This window comes from Aphidius gifuensis, linkage group LG2 (genome assembly GCF_014905175.1).
Source record: "Aphidius gifuensis isolate YNYX2018 linkage group LG2, ASM1490517v1, whole genome shotgun sequence".
Taxonomy (NCBI): domain Eukaryota; kingdom Metazoa; phylum Arthropoda; class Insecta; order Hymenoptera; family Braconidae; genus Aphidius; species Aphidius gifuensis.
The window spans coordinates 16,350,344-16,376,385 of NC_057789.1; the positions used below are offsets into that span (position 1 = coordinate 16,350,344).

The following is a 26,042-nucleotide window of genomic DNA, read 5'->3' on the forward strand; positions in this document are numbered from 1 at the left end:
AATAAGATTTTGAATTTACAAAGAGATCATTCGAATAATTGTAATTCAGAACCTTTCTTCACTCATTCTGCATATCACCGCATTATTAGATATTTGGATTATATTTGCCAAACTTGTCTTACATCTCTATCAATTATCGATGCATAATAAATAAAACTTTATACTGGTTGATTTATTACACAATCAATTTAATTTAAGTATTAATTATACGTCCGATCTGATAAAAAAAAACCCCAGGAGTTGATTCTACATCCTGGTGAACCGAAAACCAACATTATAAAATAATGCAATATTTCTAATTTTAATTCTCGATAAAATATACTGTTTAATCGAAAAAAAACCCAGGAGATGATGAAAGAATCGAATCTCTACATCGTGGTGAACCGAAAACCAACATTATAAAATAATACAATATTATTCTAAATTGAGTTCTCGATAAAATATACTGTTTAATCAAAAAAAACCCAGGAGATGATGATAAAATTCAATTTCCACATCCTGGGAAACCGGAAGCCAGCAATACAAACCAATGTAATATTTTTAATATCCCCTTTTTGGAAAAATATAAGTTTTAGTTAAAATAATATTAACATAATAAGAAAAATCTCGAAGAAAAATAGAAAAATCATTTTGACCTCCTGGTGATCGTAAAAAGTAACCTGGGTGATATTTTCGTTGACTCAAACCCTCCTGAGCTCAAACTGAATATCTAAGTTAAATTTCATGTAAATCGGACCGATGGTTTGCGTAAAACTGCGTTTCCAAGGATCCGGCCATGTCTTTTTATTGTATAGAATATATTTTTTTCACTTATACATGACATATGTCAGATATCTCCTAATTCATTAATATTCAAAATTGCCTCATGGTAACAGTTACCGACCGCTGGATAACCTATTATACTATACATAATCTACCATTGCGCTTATTATAGTAATGGAGTCAGGCTAACATCCGTCACAGGATATGACGATCTTTTTTTGGTTTTTTCATTTCACTCCTACTGTCACCCGCGCCTAAAGATGTTTACACATCAAAAAACCGACCAAAAAATGTCATTATAGAGTTAACTGAGAGAAAGTTTAACTAAGAATTACAAACGTAAAAGAAAAAATTACAAAATAAATAGTAAAAACTGCGTTCCCCCGTCATTTATAAGAATTATTCATATATTGATAGATAATTTTTACAATAAAATTATGTAAAAAATCTGGCCATTGACTATATACAATACTAAGCCATAAAATTTACACAATTTTATTGTAATTTCTGTTTAAAAAAATGACTAAATCCACGACACTCACAAGTAAATTTTAGCAGGCTGAGAATTCACCCACTACCGGTTTTAGAATTAACTAAATTTTATTATAAATTTTATTTAAAAGTTGGACATTTTTTGTGTTAAGTTCGGCAGTTTGTGCTAGATTCACGGAGAATAGCAATCAATTCCCGGCAAAATTTTTTCTTTTGTGTTTACACGCTCAAAACTCGAAAACTGATTGTTAAATAGAAAAAAGTTATTCTTGATAAAGTGTTTAGAAATAAATAACCAATATTAAACCTCGCTTAACCCCATACCTAGCTTCAACAGATAAGGCTGTAGAAATGCTTAAAATTACATGACAGTTCAATCATTTGTTCAATCGGTCGGCCATCTTTGTGTTATTTCGCCCCACAAACAGAATTTTTACAAAGCTATATAGTAAAAAATATTTAAGTTTATGCTAACTTTTATATGTCTATATGATAATTTTTATTATATATATCAAGAGGCACAGTAGTGCCTCGCGTCAAGTATGAGAAAAAAAAAAAAGTGGGAGAAACGAGATTTAACTACCGTGCCTATATATTATCGACACAAAGCTAACCCTAACCCTCCAATTCCTCGGGAAATTATTTTGAAATATGATTGTTCAGATAAATATATTATGTCTTCTGATCATTTTATTAAATCAATATCACACTTTTTTATAAAAAAAAAAAAACAGATTTTTTAGAAGTATACTTTTCTTTTAAACTTCAAAATCATTTTCAGAAATTGCGCTTTTCTTGAAATTCTTATAAAACCTTACCGCACTCTGACAAACATTATAAAACCAAAATCAGATCAAAGCATTATGGCTGCCAAGTCCAGAGCAATTCACAACCTTATAAAATAAAAATTGAGCAATAATAGTAGAATGGTGTGAAAGAACCTTTATTTATATCATATACAGTATTCAATATCGCATCGTTGGTGCTACAGTATTCAATATCGCAGAGATGGTGCGCGCGCCATATGCCGTTGGGATATAGGCGCGAATTCTACTCATCAGGAGTGCTAATGTGTGCTAATATACAACATACACATGCTTACTGATAAACGTAACCTTTTGTTTATACATCCTTTTGTCTTTATCGTGCCCTTGTTTCTTGTGCCTTTTGGAATATATTATTCGATTGATGTGAAAAATATTAGATAATTATATATTTATTTGGTGTAAATTGGATAACAACTGTCAAGGTAATAATATATTATACTATATAGTAAATAATACAATTTTAATATCAAGAGGCACGGTAGTGCCTCGCGTCAAGTATGAGAAAAAAAAAAAATGAGAGAAACGAGATTAACTACCGTGCCTATATATTATCGGCATAGAGCTAACCTTAACCCTTCAATTCCTCGGGAAATTATTTTAAAATATGATTGATCAGATAAATATATTATGTCTTCTGATCATTTTATTAAATATCACACTTTTTTTAAAAAAAAAAAACAGAATTTTTAGATGTATACTTTTTTTTAAACTTCAAAATCAATTTCAGAAATTGCGTTTTTCTTGATATTATCTTAAAAACTCAGGGCACTATGACAAACATTAAAAACCAAAATTAAATCAAAGCATTATGGCTTCTAAGTCCAGAGCAATTCGACAACCTTATAAAATAAAATTGAGCAATAATAGTAGAATGGTGTGAGAGAACCTTTATTTATATCAGTACAGTACAGTATTCAATATCGCAGCGATGGTGCGCGCGCCATATGCCGTTGGGATATGGGCGTGAATCCTGCTTATCAGGTGTGCTAATGTACTAATATACAACATACACATGCTTGCTGATAAACGTAACCTTTTGTTTATAGATCCTTTTGTCTTTATCGTGCCTTTGTTTCTTGTGCCTTTTGGAATATATTATTTGATTGATGTGAAAAATATTCTGTCTTCTGATCATCTTATAAATTAATTGAATCTTTTTAATAAAAATAAAAACAGATTTTTGAGATGTATACCTTTTTTTTAAACTTTAAAATCATTTTTAGAAATTGCGTTTTTCTTACCACAGTATCCAATATCGCATCGATGGCGCAAATTAACTAATGATACTTTAAGCTATGTTCCCAAGTCACATGTTATTGTTTATTTTTTTTTCCATTAAGTTTAATGAGTTTTTATTTTTACATCATGTGTAAACAAAAATATAAAATATTTTTATTTACGAAAGGATTTATTTTCGATTATCTAAATCAGCTGCCAGAAGCATCGGTCTATAGAACAAGAAAGCTAACATATTTAGATGGTGTGAAAAAACCTTTGTATATGTCAGTATAATATTCAATATCGCATCGATGGCGCGAATCAAATAATGATACTTCAACCTATGTTCCCAAGTCTCATGTTGTTATTGTTTATTTTTCTCTCCGTCAAGTTTAATGAGTTTTTTTTTTTACAGGATATGTAAATAGAAATATAAAATATTTTTATTTACGAAATTATTTACGAAAGGATTTATTTTTCAATATCAAAATCAGCTGCTAAAAGCATCTGTCTATAGAGCAAAAAAACTAACATATTTAGATGGTGTAAAAAATCCTTTATATATGTCAGTATAGTATTTAATATTAGACTTTCACACTAATGCAGATCTACTGAAATTTAGTAGTCGTTCACTTTCAACATAAATGTATGCGCAGTCACAACCTTGCAACTTTATTATAGTAGTTTCATATAAAAAAGACAAGAATAGAGCGTGATGAGTGTGATGTATATTTCAAAAAAATGAATTGACGCATAAAAGGACGTCGGAGGTAACTTGATGAAACTTAGAAAAAATAAGAAGCCTCGTGGTCTAGTGGTCAAGGCGTTTGCCCGGAAAGCAAAAGACCCGGGTTCGATTCCCGGCGGGAACACTTCGATATTTTTTCTAAGTTTTTGGTTTTTTTCAAAAAAATGAATTGACGCATAGAAGGACGTCGGAGGTAACTTGATGAAACTTAGAAAAAATAAGAAGCCTCGTGGTCTAGTGGTCAAGGCGTTTGCCCGGAAAGCAAAAGACCCGGGTTCGATTCCAGGCGGGGGAACTTCGATATTTTTTCTAAGTTTCTGGTTTTTTTCAAATTGATTTTTCAAATGATTTATATTTTTTCTAAAATATTTTAAACAACGATTTAATCCATGTACTTTTAATAGCTTTTTACAAACTCGAATATTCCCACACATGGTCAACTCATGCATAGATTTTTGAGTAAAAATCACGTAACAAATAAAACCATAAACTCAAGTTTCTCTTTGGTACTATTATAACATATTTTTTAAAACATTATTTGTCAAGAATTAGAGAAAATCTCACATCTGTCAAACAGCTGCACTAACGTATTTTCGATACACAGAATGATCGTAAAATCGACAATAAAAAAGTAAATTTATAACTTTTTAAAATAAACTAAATTCATGAAAACGTCTTGGACTTTCCGGTCGTAAAATCTATATTTTTTGTTTACATATGGTATTTTTTATGTCACCCTTTGGACCACACAAGGTCCAATTTTATGTCTAAAAATCCCACCACCTACACCTAGTTTTTTACCCTCTCTTGAACTAATTTTTGACCAATTAAAACTAATTTTTTAACTAAGTACACACCCATTTTTTGGACTTAACAATTTTCAACAAACTGAGAAATCAGTTGCTCTTCAACACTCGTTTACGTAACATCTCTAATTAATATTGATTCGCGTACAACGGGATTTCTTTATACTTACAATATAAAATAGTAGTGTCTGTCCATGACAACACTTTTTTAGAGTCAACTCAATATACAATATACAATACAATTAATTATAATTTTAGTGAAATAATAAAGTGAATATATTAATAGAATTTAAGCCACAGTGTTTGGATTTATTTAAAGTGTTATTCCTATTATTTCAATTTACAACCTATCCTCCACATCCTTTGATAGCCCTGTATCAAACTCAAGGCCTTACAACCCTTGTGAAATTATCGTGGTATATTTGGATACGTGGTGCGATACAGTACCCTTTGTTATTTTATTTTTTGGTTATATGTGATGTTTTGTCAATGATGTAAGAGGGTGTATAGTAAATAGTAAGAAGTATGTATGTAATAAATAAATTAACAATTTTCATTAATCCTTCAGCAATATTTGCCATAATAAATTGATATAATTATGGAAAATATTGCTGAAAAAATAATTTAGATAACGAATTAATTTATTTGGCTATCAATGTTTGCCATATTTAATTAGTTAAATGGTTATTGGCAAATGTTGCTGAAGAAAGAACGTAACCAAAAAAATTAATTCATAGTCTAGATTAATTTTACAGCAATATTTTTTATATCGAATTAGGATTATTGTGTCAAATACTTATGGCAAATGTTGCTAAGGAAAGAATGTGACTAAAAAAAGATTGCTCAGGAGTTTATTGAGGTTACTGATCAATTTATTTGCCATAATTAGTAATTAAAAATCTATTGGCAAATGTTGCTAAGGAAAGGATGTAATTAAATAAATAAATTCGTAATCTAGATTAATTCCTCGGCCATTTGGCACAATAGGTTTAATTCAATATAGAAAATATTGCTGGGTATTAATCTGGACTGAGAATCAATTTATTTGGTTACATTCTTTCCTTAACAACATTTGTCAATAGTTGTTTAATTAAATAATTATGGCAAATGTTGCCGAGAAAAAAATGTGACTAAATAAATTAATCCGTAGTCTTATTAAATATTAAATTAAAATTATTGTGTCAAATAGCTGAGGAATTGATCTAGACTAATAATAAGTTTATTTGGTATTCTTTTTTTTTTTCTACTATATACTTAAAAAGAAAGAGTAAATTATAAATTGGGAGATATCGTGAATTTCTACGTAATGATCAAGATCAAAAAAATTCTTACCACAACCTTCTTACATCATTGACAAAACATCACATATAATAGTGCGCAAAGCGCGCCAATTGGTCTAGTAATAGAAAAAATATAAAATATAATAATATAAACAATTAAACAATTTATTACACTCAGTGTTGATGCTTCATCAATAACTTTATAAGCATAATAATGCTGAAAGAAGTAGTTATTATTTTTTTAAGAACAAAAAATATTTTATCACCACAAATAAGTATTAAGCGAATAATTCCAAAAGAAGTTGTATCATTATTTTCATCAATAGATAAGACTATTTTAAGTTTATATGTTCTACTATTAATTTCGATCTATTTAGTAACATTGACTGAACTATAAAGAAAAAGATTATTCTGTTCCGATGATTTATCAAAATTTTTTGCTAATGATTTCATCTGACATGTAGTTGATGGCCCAGTTTCAAAATGTTGTGAGGATAATAAATTAAAATGAATTACACTTGCAAGTTGTAGCTGGATTCTTGTGGCGATAGTTTTAGATGATGTTTTTTTTTTTGATGTAAAACGTTAGCATATGATTTAGACTCTTGATGTTTCGATTCGAAACGCATGCTCCAAAAATTTATTGCTGGTCCAGATGTAACAATAATAGTTGCGTTATGAATAAGATGATGATCTTTATTAAAAAGTTGACGTTTTAATACATTAGGAGCTACGTAGTGGTGTTGTTGTACTAAATTCTTTAGCATTGGAATGTGTTTTTAGAATATTGTGGTAGAAGTTACAAGAGCTAATAATTGACGCAAATTTAGATATACTCGCCAGCCAGCATTGTCTTCTGGTGTTACATCACCAATTATGATACCAAAATATCTGACAAATGTCTATATCTCTGATGCTGACATTTTAATTTTATTTTTGTTTAGAGCACCAGGGTTAATAGTAGGAAGAACATTATCAGAATCAACAATAACATAATATATGTTCTTTATACAATTGTTAAGCTCATTTAAAGTGAAGTAACCATTCTCAATAAAATATGAAATAATAGCAACCATGTCAAATACACAAAATTCTTCAATTAAATCATGCATTATATCACAGAATAAATTATTAACCACATGAAAATCACATAAACCATAAAAACAACATTGTTCTTTGATTCCTGTTGTCTTTGGATTACAAATTTTCAAATCTTCATCATAATTATTTACATTTCGTAAATAAAAATTGTCTTCTGTGGAAGAACCTTTATATCGGTACAGTATTCAATATCGCATCGATGGTGCGAATTCAATAATGATACTGTAAGCTGCTTTAAGCTATGTTTCTAAGGCACATGTTGTTGTTATTGTTTATTTTTTTTTTCATCAAGTTTAATGAGTTTTTGTTGTTACATTGAGTTATATGTAAATGGATTTATTTTTGAATATCCAAATCATCTGTCTTTAGAGCAAAAAAGCTATCATATTTTTAAATACTATTTTTGACTTGTTCATCTTTTTGTGATACACCACTATTTGGTAAGCTTGAGTAAATAATAATAATAGAGAAATGTCAGATAAAGTGAATAATATTTAAAAAAATGATGCCCAAGAAATCATTATCAACATCATTTCTCAATGGTATAATTGATATAACACATGTTAATTTTAATGATGACAATAAAAGATGGTTGTTGTCAGTGAGTGACAGACCATCATTTTCAAGCGTCGAAGATCTTCAAGCTTGGTTAAGAAAAAATTTAACAGTAAGTTCACTTAATGATTTGTCGAATGATACAAAAAAAACATATGATATGAGAACTTTTACGAGACCGAAAAAAATGGAAGAATGAGTTTGGAATTAATAATGGAAATAACATCAACAACAAAAAATAATGTTTGGAAATTAAATTATCAACAAGAATCATCAAAAAAAATAAATAATGAAAATGATAATAAAAATCAAAAAGACAAAGAACATGTGTCAGCAACGTTGAGACCATCAATGTCAGGCACGTATTAATATCATTGTCATTATCAAATGGTCAAGAAAGTTTTGATGCATTTTTAAATATGTCACAATCAAATGGTATTAATTCTTTTATCAATTGAACAACTGATTTTAAGGATGCAACAATTATGAACACATCAAGACCATTTTTTTTAGGATACATCAACAACAGATATTGATAAAATTAATGAAAACGAAAATAAAAATAATAAATTTATTAACAATGATTCGAAATATTCACAAAAATTAAAATTAATCAATGAATTAATTCAACTATAATTAATTGTATATATAAACGCAAAAAAAAAAAAAAAAAAAAAAAAAAAACTTTACCTGATTAATAAATCAACAATCTATTTTCTTGTATCAACTATCTTTTTTCAACTATCCAATGCTTCGTGGTTGCAGCTAAAAATTGTTTTCAGTGTGGTGAACATGAAATAGATTCTCTAACACCAGCTTCAATACGAATAGAAAAATAAAGAGCTTGTCTGAAAGAAAAAACTGTTCATGTGGAAAGTAGTACGAGTGAAAATGAGGCTACTTACTGTTTCAAATATTCAATGACAATGCTTGACAAAAAAAATGGGCTATTTATTGTAGAACCCCTTACAAACATTCACATGGTTATTTAAAAATATTACGTAAATGTTTCCACCTCAACTTGCTAATATCGTCAAAAACATTTTCAGGAACTTTGAAGGCTTCATATGTTATTGAACCGATGGAAGATGATATTTCTGGACGACTAGGGGAAATTGCGTACTGTGGTATTGAAACAGGGCTTGAATATTGCGTTGATTCAACAGCTTATGACTCAGACGTGCTGAAGCTTCAGTTGCACTGCGATGGACTATCTCTGCCCAAATTAAGCTGTTTAGATATGTAGCCATTACAATGCAAAATATATTCAACACAACTCGATTTCGAGCCATTCATAGTTGCTGTATATTATGGTAGATCTAAACCAAAATGTCCCCGAGAATATTTAGCTAAATTTCTTTTTGAAATTAATATACTTCTTGAAGAAGGTTCCGAAATATCTGAAGACACATTTTCGGATCGAAACACACTGCTTTATAGCAGATACTCCAGCTCATGCATTCCTAAAAGGTACTCAAGGTCATACAGGACGGCATGCTTGTGAGCGATGCAGAGTTGAAGGCATTTCCACAATAAATCAAATGGTTTTTCTCGATGTTGATGCAAAGCCGCAAGAAGATGCTGTTTTCCGTGGTAATCTTGAAGAAGGTATACTGGAGCATCATCAATTTGTTTTATTACACCAAGAATAAATATGATTACTTGTTTTGTGTTGGATTTCATGCATCTTAGATTTATGGGAGTGATGGGCAAATTACTGGAATACTGGTTTTTTTCAAGTTCTTAATATCAAGTTACTTATGAATTGAAATCTGAAGTTTCAAGAAGATTCAAAATTTTGCATTCGCAAGTTCCTGATGAATCTTAACGTAAAGCAACGGATTTGTTGGATTTTACAATATATAAAGCTACAGAGCTTAAGTTTTTCGCGTAGTATTCAGGATTCAAACCCGAGTCTTTTGCATACTGGGCAAACGCCTCAACCTCTAGACCACAGGGCTTCTTAATTTTTTCCAAGTTTATGTTAAATCGACGTTGGTATAAGGCTTTCATCATATTCCATTATGCATCTCGATTGTTGTGGTGCAAAAAAACTGCACGAACATACTTGATTAGTGCAAAAAATATGCTTCGAAAATTTTTTTTAGAAATTATCGAATAATATAATGAGTAGTTATATAGGGCCGGTTTAAGGCCATGGTGAGGGGGTGAAGCTTGGTCAAGGAGGCAGAGGTCGGGAATCAGGGGCTAGGTCAGGGGAAGGGGGGTAGAAATCTCGAAGTTTCTAGAACTTTCGAGATGCATCTAGAAGTTTCTAGAAACTTCCAAAATGACGTCATCGAGCATTCTAGAATGTTCTTCAATGACGTCATGTTTATTTATTTATAACGTCATATTTCTTAGAAATTTCTAGAACCTTCAAGAAAATTCTAGAACATTCGAGATTTTCTGCGTAATTCCATATAATAATAATGATAATAAATGTTAGAAAAAATAAAAAAATAATAATTTATAAATAATAATGATAAAATAAATAATAATATTCAAATAATAATAATAAAATTGATGATAATTTATAAATAATAATAAAATAAAGTCAATGATATTTTATAAACGATGATAAAATAATTGATACTTTATAAATAATAGTGAAAGAAAAAATAAAATAACTCATCATATTAATTAAATACGCGCGTTACTATATATTGATAACGCGTGTCCTTGCTTCTATAATTCACTCAACGCATTTCCCTCTCTACACTCTAAAGTTTACCCGCGACTATGTAACCCCTCTTTAATACCTTTACAGCTGCAGCGCGATTCCCCCGATATATACTATGCGTGACCTTCCCCACAATCAAGCTTTACGCGGCCGCTCCCTCCCATGTAACCCCGCGTCAAGAATAGTGTATGGATATGAAAAAAATGATCATACAGTTGCTGAAGCAACTGTGCCTTCCCTGCGGGGGGAATTTTAATTTCTTCTTTAATATATATCGAAATTCGTGACTACAAATTTATTTCATTCTCTATCGTTACAATGATTATTGTTACAACTAAAATTTATTTAATTTTCATTCATTTTGCTTGTTCCTTCTAATGGGTCATCTCCATGTCCAGAATCGCTTTCTTCTAACCTTTTAAACTCTCCGTTTTTATTTATTTTGTTGTACTATGATTTTAGCCTGTCAATGTTAAATATTTATTACAAAATTGTCGAGTTCGATTGTATTTATTTTATTTACTTTTTTCTCTCGGTTGAATCAAGATTTAACATTTTAGTTGTTGCTGAAGTCGTCGTTATATTTTTATTTTTTTTATATTCATTTATTTTCAATTCCTTTGATGCTATCACATCACCCTTTTTTCCCTAGAAATTTCCTGCCTCTTCATTCCATAAAGTTAGTCTAGTCTAAAATATATTTCCTTTGGTAAATTCATTATCTTTGTTTAGTTCAATCAAACTTTTTTTCATTTAAATTTTATTTTACTTCATAATCACTGTCGTCTTCTAATGTTATTGTTCTTTATTTTAATAACCGTCCTGACATTGCATATATAAATTCCACTTTATTTCTTTATTATTTATTGATGGGTATTGTTCATTAATTTTTCTCACTAATCCTCCAGTGATCGTATATATTTTGTTTAACTTGAATATTTAATAATTTATCATGTTAATAATTTTTTTTTAAATCTTTTTGTTGAAAAATATTTTAATAATATTTTCCTATAATTATCGTATTTTTCTTTATATTCAGTGATTTTTCTATATTTTCGTTTATTCGTTTCTATATTCTTTATTTTTCTATATTTTTCTTCATTTTCCATATTCATTTTGTTTAAATTAATTAAGAGACTTAGAAAATTTTCGGGGGGGGGGGGCATAATTGATATGCTCCCTTATTTATCGTTTTGTTCTTTATATTCAGTCACTTTTCTATATTTTCCTTTATATTTACCGATTTTTCTTTGATATTTTCCTATATTCTCCTTTATATTTACTGATATTTTCCCATATTTATCGTTTTTTTCTTTATATTCAGACACTTTCCTATATTCTCTTTTATATTTACTGACATTTTCCCATATTTCTCGTTTTTTTCTCTATATTCAGTCACTTTTCCATATTTTTCTTTATATTTACTGATATTTTCCCATATTTATCATTCTTTTCTTCATATTCAGTCATTTTTCTATATTTTCCTTTATATTTACCGATTTTTCTTTGATATTTTCCTATATTCTCCTTTATATTTACTGATATTTTCCCATATTTATCGTTTTTTTCTTTATATTCAGTCACTTTCCTTTACTTTTTTTTATATTTACTGATATTTTCCCATATTTATCTTTTTTTTCTTTATATTCAGTGAGTTTTCTATATTTTTCTTTATATTTTCCATATATATCGTATTGGTTAAGATTAAGGGACTTAGAAAATTTTTTGGGGGGATGTCTACCATGGTTGAGATTGAAGGACTTAGAAAATTTTTTAGGGGGGGTGTCTACCATGGTTGGGGGGGGTCCAGAAGAAAAGCGAAAACAATAGGAAATTAAAATTCCTTAAAAAAAAAAAAAATATATATATAAATAATTTGTGTAATATTAATTCAAAATGTTTTTCTGGATTAATAAATAAAAAGATTGATCTAGAAAACTTTTAAATAAATACTGCTGAACAAACTGTTTACTTGATTTTAATTTCGTTAAAAAAAGTCATCAAGTAAAAAGACTATAGCCATATTCATTTCAAATATTCTGGACTGAACAATATTTATATGAGATAGTTATTCTGTCAGAAAATAATCAGCCTTCTCACATAACAATTGCGTACTCCAGAATATTTGGAATGAGTATGGCTATAATCTATTTACTTGATAGTTTTTTTCCAATGAAATATGAATCGAGTAAACAGTTTCGTCGCAGCAGTATTTATTTTGTTAGTTTCATCGGATTGATTTTTTTTTTTCAGGTGTTATGTGAGACGGCTTTCCTGTTGAAACTTATCAAAAAACCTCCTCACATAACAATCAGAAAAAATTAGTCCAGGGACTTTGAAGTAAATATTATTCAAATTATTGAGGTGATGACTTTTTTTTCCTAGGAATTCCCTTTCTTTCATGAATATATGTAGGCCTTATAAAAGGTCTACATATATGTCACGCATCATTATAATTTCGACATCAGTGGTTGCCTCGTTAACTCATAAACTCATAAATAAAGAAAAGAAACATGTCAGGGTAAGTATCAATATATTATATCTTATGAGACAGTGTCATCTTAAAGTAGTATCAGTTATATATTTTTTTAAATTATTTTTTGTGGTTGATTAAATATTAGTTATAAGTTTATTATTCATTTTTTTTTTTTTTTGAATTTTCAGTGATTGTTTGTAGTTTTATTTATTTTTGTAAACGAAAAAGTGTAACAGTTTTTTTATTTGTTGTGATTGATTATGATATATATCACGATGTTATCGATTGAATAAATACGAGTTATAAGTTTATTTATTTTTTTATTTTTTTTAATGAAAAAGTGTAACTTTTTATTTTGTTTTGTTTTTTTTTTTTTTTTCATGAAAGAATTGGATAGAAAAATTGTCAATACTAGTATTCTAATAAAAGAGTGTGAATGGTATCTGGTTTTTATTATCGAAATTATTGAAAAGTGTATTGTCTTAAATTAGCTTCAGTTTTTGAAATATTTTTTTGTGATTGAATGATTTTAGACGGAACGTAACTAAATTAAGACTTTGGATAACAAAATTTTCTATTGAAAAATCGTGTTTATTTCGGAGTAATTGTTTTTATAGTTTTTTTAATTTTTTTATTTTCAATGAAAAAGTGTAACTTTTTTTATTGTTTTTTTATGAAATAATTTGATAAAAATAATGTCAATAATCGTATTTTAATAAAATAGCATATATTCATTTATTTATTTTTTTGTTTTCTTTTTTTTAATAGATTTTTTGATATTTTTAGAATTACAATTGAATGATTTTATTGTGAATGTATAATTGAATTGTTGTAATATATGATTCAGGTGGGATCAGTTTCACTTTGTTCAAAGTATTCATATATTTATATATTTATATATATTTTTTTTTTTTCAGACTTCAAGTTTTCTATGTGAATGATGAAGATCAAACCGTTAGAGCTTGGATTCCCTCACAATGGTTACATGAAGTCGAGCAATCGACTTTGATTTTTATTATCAAAATCGCAAAAATAATTACAAAACCAGACAATGGAGTGCAAGTTTTATTCGATAATAAAAATGTTCAATGCACAATGGAAAACAACGACATCTGTTTCACTTTCATTGAATAAATATGAAAATTAACAACAATCGATAATAATAATAATCATCCATATACAATATTTTTTTTTCGAAAAAAATTTTATCCATTCATGTAATTTATATATATAATCATACTTTTTTTAGAAAAGTTTTTCGAATAAACATGCATATTTAAACAAAATAATTCTTTTCGATGGTTTATTCAAATCTTTTATTTATGAAAAATATTGTTTCGTTTTCTTTTTTAGGATGTATAAGTAAGTGAAAATAGAAATCTTTAAATTTTGTTTACTTCATTGTAGATTTATTTTTACTTTTTATAATATAATTTTTTAATATCAATCGCATCAAATATTACTGAATAATTATTTTCTAATTTTTTCAATTTTTCTAATTTCATCTTGAAAAAAAAATATTAATAATTTATAAAAACAATTACATTAATATTTAATTATTTATTTTATTTATATCTTTTTATAACATATTACAGGAGTTTATGTTTGATTGTATTTTCATATATATGTTTCTTAAATAGGAATGAACTCATATGTATTATTGGGTGATCCAGTTAGAACACGTAGTGCAAGGTGATTTCCATCTACCAAGTTTTTTAAGCTGCTGAATTCTGATTCGTTTTCGAGAAATACCGAAATCCGGTTTGGTAGAAAAACATCAAATTCTCGATTAATGGTTGCGATGACTTTTACTCCGAATCTTGTATTAGCTTTTCTTAAATTGGTGATTTTGTATTCAGACCCTGGTGTTAAATCAACCATCTTCTTTAATGGTACATTACCATTAATGCAGGCAGCGATTTGGTTAAGTTTTGATAAATCCATCTTCTATAAGAAAAAAAATTACGAAATGATAATATAAAGGAAATAATAATAATCAAAAAAGTTTATATTAAATAAATTGATCAAGAAAAAATATATATATATACCTTTGATTTGTTTATCTTAATGAATTCTGTTCGAATGCTCGAATTGATCTGATGCTCCGGTTCTTGATTTCACTCCTTTTATATTGAGAAAAAGTTCTCGAATGTTTTTGAATATTCTGGAATGTTCTAGTATGTCTTTGAATGGTCTCAAGAGTTTTAGATATTGCATTAGATTTTTTCATAGTCTGGAATATCCTTAATCTATCGATAAATATCGATCAATCGAACATTCTTGATTTATTTTCCGAATATTTTTGATCTTCACAGATTCACATACACTACCAGTAGTATTTCATAATCTCTCAGGTTATGACTCACATTTTTTTTTGAAACCTCTAGCAAACATGTTTGAAGGCTCAATTAGAATTTTACCAATCAACAAAGAAAAATATATATCTTTCACAAAAAAAGTCAAGTATCCATGTTCGAATGAAAGAGGTAGCCAACTAGTGAATTTAAGATTTATCGACTCTTATAGATTCATGGCAACTAGTCTTGATAAACTGGCTTCAAACTTGTGTGATGATGATAAAAAAATTACAAAACAATACTGTGAAGACTTTGAAAAATTTCAGCTATTAAAAAGGAAAGGAATATTTCGATATGAATACATTAATAGCTGGAGAAGACTAGAAGATATAAAGTTACCATCAATTAACGAATTCTATTCAAGATTAAGCAACAGTAACATTTCACATGACGACTATCAACATGCTGAAACAGTTTGGAATAAATTTGAAATTAAAACGCTTGGTGATTATTCAGATTTATATTTACGTACAGATGTTTTGTTATTAGCTGATATTTTTGAAAATTTCCGAAAAAACTGTTCATACAACTTGGATCCTCTCCATTACTATACAACACCAGGATTCTCATGAGATTGTATGCTGAAATGTACTGGTGTAGAATTGGAATTACTAACAGATGCTGAACAACTTTTATTTATCGAGAAAGGAATACGAGGTGGAGTAGCTGTATGTCCGAATCGTTATGCAAAAGCCAATAATCCATACATGGGTAATGAGTATGATACAATCAAAGATGACTCATACCTCATGTACTTTGATGTTAATAATTTATATGGAATGGCAATGTCACAACATCTTCCATACGGTGGCTTTGAATGGGACAATAATCAGTGGTCTTTAGAAGACATTTTATCGACGACTCTTCTACAGGATACATTCATGAAGTCGATCTTCAATATCCTGAAGAATTACATGAACTCCATCAAGATCTTCCATTGTGTCCAGAGCACAAAATACCACCTAATTCTAAACAATGCAAACTGATGACAACTTTTTATTTAAAAGAAAAATATATCATTCATTATAAAAATCTCAAACAATATTTGAAACTCGGTATGAAACTATTGAGAATTCATCAAGTTCTCAAATTTAAACAGTCATCTTGGTTGAAAAACTATATAGATTTGAATACGGAAAAAAGACAAGAAGCAACAACTCAATTTGAAAAAGATTATTATAAACTTTTGAATAATGCTGTATATGGAAAATGTATTGGAAATGTAAGAAAGCAAAAAGATGTTAAAATGGTCACCAGATGGGAAAACAGATATGGTGCTAAATACTACATTCAACAACCAAATTTCCATAGTCTTACAGTATTTGGAGAAGACATTGTTATTATTGAAATGAATCGAATAAAAATTCATTTCAATAAACCAGTTTATGTAGGATTTTCAATACTTGATATATCAAAAACATGTCTATATGATTTTCATTATAATTATATAAAATCTAGATTTGGTAACAATGCAAAATTAATGTATCATGACACAGATAGTTTGTTATATAATTTCAATTTTAATATTTATGAAGAAATGAAAAAAAATTTAGATAAATTCGATATTTCTGATTATTCTCGAGATAATATTTTTAAAATGCCTCGTGTAAATAAAAAAGTACTCGGATTAATGAAAGATGAAAGTTGTGAAAAAATTATAACTGAATTTATTGGTTTAAGGTTGATTCTGGAAATCTGAAATCGCAACAGATTTTTTTTTTTTTTATCTTATGTTTAAATGAAATAATTATCTACATTGTCAATTTTTTTCAATTTTTTTTTGTGTGGTTTTTTTGAGATATTTACTGTCAAAGTTGACAACTTTAACACGCAAAGTATAGGCGGTACATCATATTTTTATTAATAACTTTTTCAAAACGCAACAGAAAACGTTAAATTTCTATCAGTTTGTAGTGCTAGAAAAGACAAATTTTTGATATAAATTTTTAGTATTTCGTCTGTTGCGTTTTAAAAATAAAAAACTTTAAAATTTAAAAATTTCGCGAGAAACGCAGCACACAGACATGAACACAAGCATGGTTTCAGTGTACGACGTAAACTTTGTTTGCTAGTGTGTTGCCGCGCACACACATACTACTAAAGAACTTAGTTTTTTCATCAGTGGCGCCACAAAAAATTTTAGGACACGGGAATAAAAAATAGCGTTATTGATATACGGGCCTTTCGTGGCATAAATATTGGTTCGGTGATGCGACTGGGAATCAACCTTAAGAGCTAAACTCTATACATTCCGTGTACTTGGAGAAAAAAAAGATGCTAAAAAAGCCAAAGGTGTTAAAGGTTCAACGTTAAAAGAAATTACCTTTGATGATTACAAAAATTGTCTTTTTAATCATAAATTATTAACAAAAACTCAATATCTAATTAGAAGTAAAAAACATAAAGTAAATACAATTGCACAAAAGAAAATAGCTTTAAGTTGGTTAGATGATAAGAGACAATTGTTACCAAATACTACGGATACTGTACCATGGGGTTATAAAATAAAAAGATAATTAAAATATTTTTCACAAAGTTTATTTTATTAAAGAAAAAACATATTTATTTATTTTTTTACAGATCTGATTTATTTATCCAACTATTATGTGTATCGTCAAAACCTAACCATTTACATATAACTTATCGCCACGTTTTTTCACGATTTTTTCAACTAAATAAATATCAGAATATTCAACTTTAGTTAACTCTTCTTCGTAAAATCCTCCTTCAATTGGATTATTTTTATAATCTATGAGTTTATATGTCACTGGATCTGTATATTTCACTTCCTTGATTGTAAATATTTCTGTTGTAAAGTTTGGTGTATAACCTTTTTCAAAAACAGTTTTATATTTACTTATCCGAATTTTATCACCAATCTTGAATTTATTTTTGATATCACGATTCTGTTGAAATTTTTTATAAACATTTCTCAATAATTGTTTTTCATTTTCTTCCGTAACATCTATTGGTTTCATCTTTGTTGTTCTGTATTTTCAATTATTATAATTTTCAAGCAGATGTGGTAAAATTTCTAACCACTTGTAGGATCCTTGATAAGTAAATTTTTCCCACATTCTATTCTTCAGTGTTCTATTGAAGCGTTCAACAATTGATGCTTTGAGATTGCTGTATGTTGAGTACATATGTATCTTATGTTTTTGCATAAGAGCTTCAAATTCCTTGTTGTAAAATTCTTTTCTTTGATCAACATGTAAATTTTTTGGAATACGTCCTTCATCAAGTACAGATTTCATCGCTGCTGTAACATCTTTTCCAGTTTTTGATTTTATTGGTATAGCCCATGCAAATTTTGAAAATATATCAATAATTGTGAGTGAATATTTATAGTTTCGGTTAACAGACGTATAAGCTTGCATATCAACAAGATCTGCTTGCCAAGTTTCATTCAATCCTTTAATGTCAACACGACGACGAATATAATTCCTTCGAGCAGGTCTGTGTAGTTCATGAGCAACCACTGCTTTTTTATGATCCATTAGAACGATTTTCAAGTATCCTCAGACGATTATCCAAGATTGTCAGTTTTTTTATTATTTTAATCTCCAAATTTCCAATTTCAGAGCTCAATGTGTTGAGTGATTTTTCAAAATTTAGTTTGAAATTATCAAAGGCTCTATTCGATGAAGTTAATCTGGACTCCAATGTCTGAATGGATTCTATATTTTGAAGTGAAAGACTTTGTGCTGTCTCAAATTCAAGACGATAATTCTTACTGAACTCTTGAAATTGAGACTGAAGAGAATTTCCTATTATATTGATATTATCAACATCATCTCGTAGAGATTCATTTAATTGATATAAAATTCGTGTTTTTTCTTTTATGATTGTCTTAGTAATTTTAACAGATGTTGCATCATTCGATTCTACCGGATCAGCAACATTACACAATCGTTTATTATTTATATCATAATGTCCATCTGATGTTCGTTTGAAACTATCACCTGGAGGACCTCGAACACTTTGTAATGAATTTTTATTTTCCGATTGTCGTCCGAAAATATCAATACTCATCTTGACAGCTGGTGAGCAACTGAGCTCAAGCCTCATATGCATATAAATTAATATACAATTCCAGCTTCCCTCAATTCTTCAATTATAGAAATGATTTCATTCGTATGACTGGGATTACCAGCTGCCTGCGAAGCCAATATTAATCGGAGACGATCTACAAGTTCGTTAGGATCATCCCAATGAACGTAGTCAAATTTGTTACTTTTTTTGTAATCTTATAACGAGGTAACGATGTACCAGTTTTTGTTGAGGATTTCATGAATGGTGAAATATTTTTTTCATACTTGGTATTTGTTTCTTTTCTCAGTCCACCATTAGGTTTAAAATATTTATACTGAGCATTTGTCAATTTAATAATTTCAATAAAATTTTTTTTATCATCATTATTTATTAATGAGTCATCAACTTTATAATTGAAAAGGATTTCCAATAAACCTGGCGTTTCTTGATAAGTTTCATCTTCAATAAAGATTTTGTTATTTTCAAATTTAATATTTGAGTTTCCAAACATAAGATTATTATCAAGTTTCTGTACTAGAAATCCCGTTGCTCGAGTTTTACTGGCATCGACTTTTTTTATATATTTTTCACTATTTTTCGAAAAAAAAGTATCTAGTGTAGAAGATGTTTGATCAAGTGACTTTCTTACAGAATCCTCATCAAAGTTATCAAACGATTCATAAAAAACATCATTATCATCATCATCTTCTTTTTTTGCTCGTTCTTTTTTCACAACATTATTTTCAAGTTCATTCTTTACTTCATTTTTTATATCATTTGTTGTTGTTTGATTCACCAATTTTTCTAAAGGTGTTACAATAGGCTTAAATATATCACTTGCATATTTTTCTGAAACGTCTTGATTCATTTTTAACATTTTATGTTTACGTCGTATTGCATCGCTAGCTTTTGTAATCAGATACAGATTATTTTTTTCTTTATCGAACATTTTACTCGTCATGTTGATGCTCTCACACTTACTGCATAATTATTTTCATTTTCAAAGTTCTTTTTAATTTATAGTGATAAAACAATCATATCCTTTACGATTGGCCGTTATTAATTTCACTGTCCTTGTTGATAACAACGAATCCATGCTTATCGCTATCCCAACAATTCAAACATAAATTTCGGAATTGAGTATACGTCATGTCAGTGTTCACATGATCATTATAAATATGTTTTAAATTCATTTCATCTTGTCGAAAAAATACAAGAAAGTTTGCATTATCTCGTACTAAATGTTTTGGTATACGTGCATAAGTTTGAGAAAGATAAAAACAATCAACATTTTGATGACGACCCATACAAAAATAAGCTCTGATATTGTTTTGTTTTTCACACATAACATCATCAAAAATCATTATTGAATTTGGATGAGCAGCTTGAGGTTCAATTACATTTTCATTTTCATTGAATAGATAATAACCAATACATTTTGTAGATTTAAGTAATTTCTCTAAGAACTGATATTTTGGTTGATTCAAAGATGTCGAATAAACATATACATTTTCAAACCGTAGCCCATTCGGATGAGTAATTATAGCTAGAAGAGCATTTGTTTTACCACAATTTGAGGGACCACAAAAGATTCCTCGCACACTATTAGATAAAAGTTTTCCATGTCGTTTTTGATTTTTTTTACTTGAACTTTGTTGAACAACACTGTCAAAATTAACTACTGGTAATTTTACATTCTGCTCAGCAAACTCCATGTTTACGACTGACTATTCTTCTATAAATACCGAGTTTTTATAGATTTGGTTTTAGTTTTGAAAACCCAATGATTGTGCACAGACGTTCTAAAAAAAGTGGTAAAGGTCTTATCAATACTTTAATTAACAAACTTCCTATTGAACTTCACGTTCCAGGCTATCAATACTGTGGACCAGGTACTAAATTATCAAAAAGATTAGCTCGAGGTGATCCTGGTATGAATCCATTAGACGCTGCTTGTAAACAGCACGATATTGCTTATTCTGAAAATCGAGATAATATCAACGTCAGAAATCAAGCTGATAGAGACCTCGCTGAGAGAGCTTGGAAACGTGTACTAGCAAAAGATTCTTCCATAGGTGAAAAAATAGCTGCTTGGGGTATAGCTAATACAATGAAAGCTAGATCAAAATTGGGTATGGGTCTGAAAAGAAAGACGAGGAAAGCAGGGAAAAAAACATCATTTAAAAAAATTATAAACCTATCAAAAGAATTTATTAAACCAGGAAAAAATCCTATCAAGTGTGCACTTGAAGGTGCACGTGATGCTATAAAAAAAGCAGGAGGGCGAGAAAGAATTCGAATGCCACGTATCCTACCATTACCATCAAAAATAGGTGGAATAGGTGGTTTTCTACCGTTCATAATGCCACTTTTGGCTGGTTTAAGTGCTGTTGGAGCATTGAGTGGGGGTGCTGCTAGTATAAAAAAAGCAATAAATGATGCTAGTGCTGCCAAACGACAATTCGAAGAAAATAAACGTCACAACACAAAAATGGAAACAATTGCATTGGGTAAAGGTTTATATCTTCAACTACATAAAAAAGGAATGGGTTTATTCTTAAAACCAGCAAAAAACATGTAAAGCTACTACATCGAGCACTCACAAATATTGATCTTATAAAATATGCTAAAGCTATGAATATTCCATACTTTAGAGGAGTTTTCATGAGAAATGATTAACCAACTACTAAACCATGGAAATATGAATCAGCCATTATAAATCTTGATGATGAAGATGGCTCTGGTACTCACTGGGTAGCATATAAAAAAAGAAATAATAAAGTCATTTATTTTGATAGCTTTGGAGATTCACAACCACCTGAAGATCTCGTAAAATATCTCGATGTTGGTAGCATTCAATATAATTATCAGCAATTTCAAAATTATGATACAGTAATTTGCGGGCATTTATGTCTAAAATTTTTGACTGGAGAGCTATAAATACGATTACAAACAAAATTTGTTTATCAGTCATGGATGACTCGTTTACGTTGACGTTGTCTGGAACATCATCAGTGCTAGAAGCACAGTATTATCCACCAATTGATAACCCAACCGATTGATATCATCTGAGAAAAATTATGTTGTCGGACTTGTCGAGTTACTTACTTCTCATTCGATACCTAATATTGATTTACATAACAATAAATTTTATATTGGTTATGAGAGTAAAATTATTTTTTATATACCGACAGGAAGTTATGAAATCGAAGACATTGAAAAATACCTTCTGCAAATGGTCTCCATAAGTTTTAAACCAAATAATAGTGAACTGTGTTGTGAAATTAAATGTGATCGTCCGATAAATTTTATTCCTGAAGATTCTATTGGAAGATTATTAGGATTTTCACCTCAAATCTTAGAACCTAATGTAACTCATAAATCTGATTTACCAGTCACAATATTGAAAGTGAATGCTTTACGTGTTGAATGTAATATAACAACAGGTGCATATTCGAATAATAAACAAGTTCATACTATACATGAATTTTTCCCTGGTGTTCCACCAGGATATAAGATCATAGAAGTACCTTCACATGTCATTTATCTACCAGTCGCTGTCCGAGCAATACATCATCTTTAGCTGAAAATTGTAGATCAAGACGGAGATTTAGTAAATTTCCGAGGAGAAGTCATAACAATAAGACTACATGTGAAGAGTATAAAATAATGGGTATTGTCTTTCAAAAGAGAATAGTTGGAAACAGTTATATAAATAAACCAACATGTCAAAAACCCATCAGTCATCATCAGACAGTCAGAAAGCTAACACGTCAAAACGTTCAGTTTCTCAAGAGTCTCAATCTCAAACTACGTCAAATAAAGTGATAGTAAAATTGTGTTGTTTTTTTTGTTTTATACCATGGAAGAAATCCTAAATATTCAAAATTCGATTGTTTTTGATGAGTCTATAGCTCATTATGAACTCCATGCTCATCAACCCTATGGAGCGCCATCTTTCAATAATAATGATGAAATAAGAATTGGAATTCAACATCAAGATCTGTGCATACTACCATCTAAAAGTACTCTACATATTCAAGGAAAATTCACGAAAAATGATAGAGCCGCTGTTGCAAATACTACAAGTCTAGTAAAAATGGCTATTGCTCATTTATTTGAAGAAATCCGCTATGAAATAAATGCTGTTGAAGTAGATCGTAGTAAAAATGTAGGACTCACAACTCTCATGAAAGGTTATGTATCACTCACACCTAATCAGAAAGCACTATTGGAAAATTCAGGCTGGACTGATTCTGCTATCAATAATGCCAATGGATTCTTTGATATATCAATACCATTGAGCTTACTACTTGAATTTGCTGAAGATTATCGTCAAGTGATTACTAATGCAAAACATGAACTCATTCTTACAAGATCAAATACTGATACCAATGCATACCTAAAAACAGTAGCAGCAGAAACGGCAAAAATTGCTATCCAAAAAATAGAATGGGTTGTACCATATATTCGAGTCTCAGATAAAGAAGAAATTCAACTATTAAACTACATATCAAAAGATCCAGCTATTTCACTGAGTTTTCGAGCCTGGGAGCTGTATGATTACCCTCTACTTCCTGCAACTTCAAAACATATATGGAGCGTCAAAACATCAACACAACTCGAGAAACCAAGATATGTGATTGTAGGATTTCAAACTGCACGTAAAAATCAAGCTGATAAAAATGCAAGTCATTTTGATCATTGCAATTTGCGAGATGTGAAATTATTTTTAAATTCACAATCCTACCCGTATGGAAATTTGAATCTTGATATAAGCAAGAATCAATTTGCTCTGCTCTATGATATGTTTACAAGTTTCCAATTATCATACTTTGGGAAAGAGCCAGAACCATTATTAACAAAAAAGGAATTTTTAAATCAAGCACCACTTGCTGTTATAGACTGTTCTAAACCAAATGAATTTCTTAAAAGTAGACCTGTGGATATACGTTTAGAAATCGAATCAGTCGAACAGTTTCCTGATGATACATCAGCTTACTGTTTAATTTTACATGATCGAATTGTAGAGTACAAACCTATTAGTGGTTCAGTACGAAAATTGGTATAAATAGGAGAGAAAAATGTAAAAATCTCTCATTGATCAATCGTTTTTTGGTGAAACAACACGAAAAATATTTAAAAGCAAAGATAAATCTGCTAAGGAAAATTCAGATAAAACTTGTTTGTTGAATGAAGAAAAAGAAAAAAAATTCAATGAACCAAAGTCATATAATTGGGGAGAGAAGAAGCCAAATCAATATGAAAATATCAAATATGGCAGACTCAAGGATAATTAAGAATCAAGTTTCTTTCAATTCAACACCTAAAATTCATATGATGTATGCATGGTTGTATGCATACAAGGCTGCACGACGTGGAGAATGGGAACAACTTGCTCGTGATCATGAACGTTTCAACTTGAGAATTCAACGATTGAGTGAAATTATTGATCCAATATTAATTAAAAAATGTGAAAAATTTTAAACAATATAAAATAAATTTTTTTTTTATTAAAAATTAAAAAAAAATTGATGTTTTTATTTAACCTTTATCAAATATATGAATAAGAGAAAAAAAATTTACAACAAAAAAATTATTCTTCCATTTCATCTTCTATATTTATCTCTTTTCCTTGAATGCGATGTTCTAATTTTTCATTTTTATCCCACAGCTTGAATAACTCGCTTATAAGTTGTTCAAAGTCAGTATATGGTGATTTATTGAAATATTTTTCAACGAGTTGATGAAGATCTGTGACCCATGGTCGTTGTGTAGATAAAAAAATCAAAGGTGCTTGATTATTGTGACATGTAAGTACTTCTTCATGTGTGTCAACATTGAAATCTTTCTTTAGAAGTTGCATATTTTCCCAAAAGCAACGTAAATCTTCATGAAAAGTCTTGAATTCACTGAATTTATCAATGTATGATGCATTTGATGATAAAAATTGTGAAAAAATTGTAGATTCACCCCAGCAATGTACTTCCAATAACCTAAAAAAATTAAATGAATTTTTGAAACCGGATGAATTATATTAATTCAAGATTATCAATTATGGATTCATAAAATATACTTACATCTAGTGGTCTTCGATTCTTGAAAAAAGTATCGGAATCGGAGTATCGATACTTTTTTTTTTAAGAATCGGAAAATCGATGCATCGACCAAAAACTTTTTTTTTTTTTTTCCGAATGAACTATCATTTGATTATAATATTTTTATTTTTTTTTAACTATATATTCATGAGAATATTGAGAAAATTTAAAAAAAAAAAAAAATTTATTTATTTATACAACTATTTATTGATTCGTTAATTGAATTATGGAGGTTCTGCACAAATTACTCTTTTTTGAAAAAAAATAATGAGAATGTTCTGTAATTTTGTACACAAGTAGATCTTTTCATTCTGAATACAACGGTATAATTATTTTCTTATGTTGATCGGTTAAATTTTTTGTAATTAATTATTGAAAATAATATTTAACATTGGCTCTTATGGAGATTTCAACCATTTTTTTCGGATAGAAAAAATAATGAAAAAGTCTTGAAAAAAATCACACATATACTAGAAACCGAGTTTTATTAATTGCGCAAAAAATTTTCATATGTTGATCGGTCAATTAATGAGTAATTAATTATAAACTTTGCAAAAATTAGATGTGGCAACGTATGGCATGTTCAAACACACACACATACCCA

At 29.0% G+C, this 26,042-nt stretch overlaps 1 protein-coding gene and 1 non-coding gene across 5 annotated transcripts in view; one reads left to right on the top strand and one right to left on the bottom strand.

Annotated features, from left to right (window-relative positions):
- Positions 1-26,042, bottom strand: part of LOC122849215 (anoctamin-8-like) — a 317,470-nt gene that overhangs the window by 50,000 nt on the left and 241,428 nt on the right. The window lies entirely within an intron of this gene.
- On the top strand, positions 4,101-4,171 carry Trnas-gga. The gene has a single exon. It is a non-coding gene; the product is annotated as a tRNA-Ser (tRNA).